Source organism: Schistocerca serialis, chromosome 3 (genome assembly GCF_023864345.2).
Source record: "Schistocerca serialis cubense isolate TAMUIC-IGC-003099 chromosome 3, iqSchSeri2.2, whole genome shotgun sequence".
In the NCBI taxonomy this organism is placed as follows: domain Eukaryota; kingdom Metazoa; phylum Arthropoda; class Insecta; order Orthoptera; family Acrididae; genus Schistocerca; species Schistocerca serialis.
In genome coordinates this window covers 497,613,820-497,619,289 of record NC_064640.1, presented here as the reverse complement: position 1 = coordinate 497,619,289, position 5,470 = coordinate 497,613,820, and the positions used below count along the sequence as shown (strand labels likewise).

The 5,470-nt window shown below is 46.6% G+C and overlaps 1 pseudogene; it reads right to left on the bottom strand.

Moving 5' to 3' along the window:
- Window positions 1-2,917: 2,917 nt before the first annotated feature.
- On the bottom strand, window positions 2,918-3,035 carry LOC126472092 (5S ribosomal RNA; annotated as a pseudogene).
- Between the last annotated feature and the right edge of the window lie 2,435 nt (window positions 3,036-5,470).

Sequence of the window (5,470 nt, the reverse complement as noted above, 5' to 3'; positions counted from 1 at the left end):
CCGCCGTGGAGTGTACCCAGTCGCTACAAAAAGTTCTTTCTAAGCGTAAAAGTTCATCCTGCACAGTGCTATATGCCCTTTGATCCGACGTCTTAAGAACACCCATCGTCTCGGAAGGACGGTGGCAAATATTTTCATGTAAGTATAAGACTTTCTCAGTCGTCTTATGGTAAACTACGTGTCCCAGGGTGCCATCATCTTTGTGACGAACCAAAACAACCAAAAATAGAAGCCAGCACTCCTTTTCAATTACATTTGTAAAATGAATATTTCCATGGATGAAATTTAGATGAGTTTTAAATTTTTGCCTCTCGTGAAGCACGAGATGCTCTAAACGCTGAAGGTACACTCTGATCTCATAGCCCAATAAATCAGCCGTGGCAGAGCACTGCATCGGCACTGACTACTCTGTGCTGTATGACGATCTCGAGATCCTAGCGCTCACTTCATCATTACGGGACTCGGTGGAGAAGAAGACCAGGACAAAACATGGACTCCGACGCTTTTCTTTATCAACTCGCAAAGACGCCGCTTCTATGGGTGCATCGATATCCCAGCTTGTATCGAGTGTTTAGCCACAGATTCAATTCAGACAAAGCTCCTTGCCTTTCTCGTCGTTGTGTGACCGTGTCCACAAGCGTTTATAGTAACGGATCCAAGTGCTGCAGCTTCAGTCTGACAGTTAACTCGAAATTTTCTATCCTACTCTGAACACAGTTTACGATCACTAGCACTGACGATGACGCAGAGATCAGTGGAACAAACAGGCGGGCCCCAAAGTCGTTGACATTAGAGTTACAGAAGTGAACGTCTAGCCGAAAACAAAGTACAGAGCGTAGCGCAGTCGTTATGAGCGTGCACAACAGCTCAGGAAGCAATTTGAATCAAAACGTAATGAAGGCAAGGTCATGGAACCGGCGAGACTGACTCGCAATTCAGATATCGCTATTTACCTGCGCACTCTTTGCGCAGACATAATACGAGGTTTGGAACTTAAATAGTGGCAACTATTTATTCACAGCCGATACAAAAGAGTTACATGTTTGCACTTGTTACTGTCCTTCAAAGTAGTCACCAGAGTTGTGTAGAACCTGTTGCCAGCGATGTGGTAGGCGTAGTATACCGTTAGCAGAGCCTGTTCTGTTGATGGTACGAATGGAGCGGTCTACTGCCTGTCGAATCTGTGGAACAGTTCTGAAGCGAATGCCACGAAGTGGTTCCTTCATCTTCGGAATCAAATCGAAGTCACAAGGACTTAAGTCCGGGGAGTATGGTGGATGGTACAGTACTTCCCAGTCCCATCGACGAAACGGAGCAGCCACAGCGCATTGTCGTGCAAAATGATGGGTGGGTTGCGCAGAAAGTGTCGCCGCTTCTTTCGTGAAGCTGCTCGCAGGTGATGCTCCAAAAACGAAGAGTAATACTGTGTGATTCTTGAGTTTCTCCCGGCGTATTTGATAATCAAAATATCCGCGGGTGTACTGCCGGTCTACAGTGTCCAACGGGCACAATATTTCGGCGATCATACATGTCGCCATCATCAGGTGAACTGGCGGTCTGAGCTCCTGTGAACGTGCCGGCACGGAGATCCGTACGCTATGGCTGCTCAGGGGGAACTGGGTTCGGTCGCGGCGGCGGCCGATTTAAATACCCTCCGCCCGCGGCGCGCTCACTCCGCCGTCCGCACCCCGCGCCACGGTCGCGCGGTGGAACAGATTGCGACGGCGTCTGAGAAGACGTTGATGTGATGGCTCTGTCCGCCGTGGTCGTCACAAGTATACGTTTGCTCGATTTACTCTTGATTAACCCAATCGCTGGTTCCCAAGCCTTGCTAAGATTATAGCCACAGTCACGGTTTATGAGGTCGTCATTGGTGCGAATTTCGATGGCCTCTCTAACAACGCTGTCCCAGTATCTCGACGTCTGTACCAGAATCCTCGTGCGTTCATACTCCATAGCGTGATTCTCCGACAAACAATGTTCAGCGACCGCCGACTTGCTCGGATACATCAGTCGAGTGTGCCTCTGGTGTTCACGGAAACGATCCTCGACGGTACGCATCGTCTGACCAATATACGACTTGCCACATTGACACGGCATCTGGTACACGCCGGCCTTCCTCAAACCGATGTCATCTTTGGCGCTCCCCACCAGTGCACGAGATTTATTCGGAGGACAAAACACAGTTCGGACCCGGTGTTTCTTTAAAATGCGGGCGATTTTTCCCGAAAGTGCGCCTGTATATGGAATAAACGCAGTGCCTACCTCCTCCCGCGTGAAACCATGCAGCGCAGGTAGCATAATGACTGTGCGAAATGAGTCAAAAAGAATGGGGTACAGCGGTCAAGAGCTCCTCATACGCCACACATTTATGTACTCAGCACTAAGCATGGCTTGAGGTGGTGTAATGAGCGACGTCAGTGGACATTTAGATGACTAGAAACGAGTGATATGCATTGAATCGCGCTATACCCTGTGTCAGTCCGATGGAACGTTTTGGGTTTGGTGAATTCCTGGAGAACGTTACCTTCCATCATGTGTAGCGTCAACAATAGCACTCCGTCTTCAGGCCACAAGTAGCCCATTGGGACTATCCGACCGCCGTGTCATCCTCAGATGAGGTTGCGGATAGGAGGGGCGTGTGGTCAGCACACCGCTCTCCTGGTCGTTATGACGGTTTTCTTTGACCGAAGCCGCTACTATTCGGTCGAGTAAATATGAATAATTTAAAATAATAATAATAATAATAACTCTGCTATTACCGGTTCGAAGCCTGGGCCCCCTTTAGCAAGTGACGTTGAAGGAGGAGAAGGAGTAACAACCTCTTTAAAAACCTAGGTCCAACGGCCAACGGTCTCGAAGACGGAAGAGGAAGTCTCCTCAATTGGCATCACGAGGCTGAGTGCACCCCGAAAAGTGGCAACAGCGCATGGCGGCCCGGATGGTCACCCATCCAAGTGCCGGCCACGCCCGACAGCGCTTAACTTCGGTGGTCTGACGGGCACCGGTGTATCCACTGCGGCAAGGCCGTTGCACAGCGCCAATAATGATGTAAGGAAATAATGATGTCAAGGTATGGGACTGTTGTACATGGTGAGGGTGTCATCAGCATCACCTTATTGCGCTTAACAAAATGCTAAACGTGGAAGAATATGAACACACTTGACAGCTTTGTGTACTGCTTACTGTAGTGCAACAATTCCGAGACAATGATTGACTGCATCAGCATGACAGTACATCCCGTCATAAAGCAGCATGTGTGAGGCAATGGTTTGTGGAGAATTACATTGCTGAAATTGACTGACCTGCCCAGAGTCTCAAACTGAAACAATTGGATTACCTCTGGAATGTGTCAGAACGTCGACTTCGCTCCAGATCCCAGCGTCCAACATCGTTACAGTCACTAGTTTCGTCTCGTGAGGAAGGACGGGCTGTCATTTATCCACAACATTCACACACCTCAATGAAAGTGTCTCCAGCAAAGTTCAAGCCGTCACAAGGGCGAAGGGTGGACAGACTCCGTATTAATGTCCACTATAGGTGTTCAGATACTTGTTTTCATATAGCGTACAAGAGCATTCTGAAAAGTAATGCCTCCAAATTTTTTGTTTGAAAATTCTTTAAGTTTTTTAAGCAAAACAAACATTATTAACATTCTACGCCTTTATTCTTTACGTCTATACATTTATTTCTTAACATAGTCGTGCTGGCGTCGAACATATTTCTCGCAACGAAAAACCAGTTTGTTGACACTGTCACAGCAGATTGAGCCACAACCTCACCTCTGCTTGCCGCGCGGGGTGGCCGTGCGGTCTGAGGCGTCTTGTCACGGTCCGTGGGATTTCCCCCGCCGGAGGTTCGAGTCCTCCCTCGGACATGGGTGTGAGTGTCGTCCATAGCATAAGTTAGTTTTAGTTAGATTAAGTAGTGTGTAAGCTTAGGGACCGATGACCTCAACAGTTTGGTCCCATAAGACCTTACGACAAATTTCCAAGTTTCACCTCTGCTTGCACGGCTTCATCATTATCAAAGTTAAGTCCTCGACAGTGTTCTTTAAGTTTTGCAAACAGACGAAAATCGGATATGGCCAAGTCGGGACTGTATGAAGGATGATCAATGACAGTGAACCCAAGGTGTCAAATCGTTGCAAATGTCGTAATGCTCGTGTGTGTTCTGGCGCAGTCAACGTGAAGGAGAGAGTGGACCATGTGTGGACGAACTCTTCGAATTCGTGATTTCAGTCTTCTCGATTGCACCATGCTGTTTCTCAGGCACCGACGTAGTGACGTTACATACTGCAACGTTGCACGATTAAGTTCGAAAACCCCTGGCGGCAGAGGTTGCAACTTGCGGCAGCGAAACGAGAAAGTCGACCGAGTAATATGCAAGACATGTTATACCTCAACCAAAATTGAGAACAGAATAAAAAATTCAGCGGCATTTCTTTTCAGCACGCCCTTGCACACGTAGATATAAATATCATGTAGATATTGCTTTCATAAATATTTTTGAGACATATCTGATACTAATTGCAACTCATTAACTGTATTACAAGTAGTATCTACACGTTTTATGGGAAGAAGACAGCTTTACATTTACGTAGATTCAGAGGCCATGTCCATTATTTACACGCGTTTGAAAACTTTTTCATATTTGATTGTGTGTGACTGCAACTTCATCAGACAGTGTTTCCCCATGAACACCAACATTGTTCGCGACTGTGTATCGTATTAATCACCAGCTCTTTCACATAGAATGTGAATAGTTGTGGTTACTCCCAACTGTCCTGTGGCTCACTAGAAATTCCTGCTGTGTCTACCGATGACGTCATACAATCCGCTGGTGCAGTGAAAGTTCATTACACAGCTAGCTGCTGTCGAATATAATTACAGTGGTTCCAATGTGCTGTCTTCGTTCATGCAAGGCCGAGCCAGCGCGTGTGAAGTTGGAACATGCTTATGTTGTGCCCCGCGTACGCCAGCAAAATAAAAACACTGTCCAGCACGTATGCAACGCAAGATGTGGAACAAGGATCGTTCAGTATTCCTCATTGATTTTTGAAAAACAACTATCTTCAAGTTATGGTCAGAACCGCCCAGCGTTGTTATACTCAAAGTGATAGTACGCCTTGAGAGTTTTTAATCTTTACTTGAAACCTTCTTTCTTATAAGTAAATATTATTACTTTAAATAAATTATGTAACTGACATTTAGTCATGGACTCTAAAATCTAACCTGTTATGGGCTAGTGAAATGCAACATGCTTTTCTCAACAGTGAGTATATGGGGCGACTCCAGCAGTGGACTCAATATAGATTCTGTGAATTCTCTCTCTTGGCACAAAAGGTTTGTGGAGATCCAGAGGAGATGAGCAGCACCCTTAACGCATACCAACAGAAAGCAGGGAATTGACAAGCCGACGAGAGAGTAAGGGCAACTAACGTTTGCTCAATATACCTTGGAAATGTGAG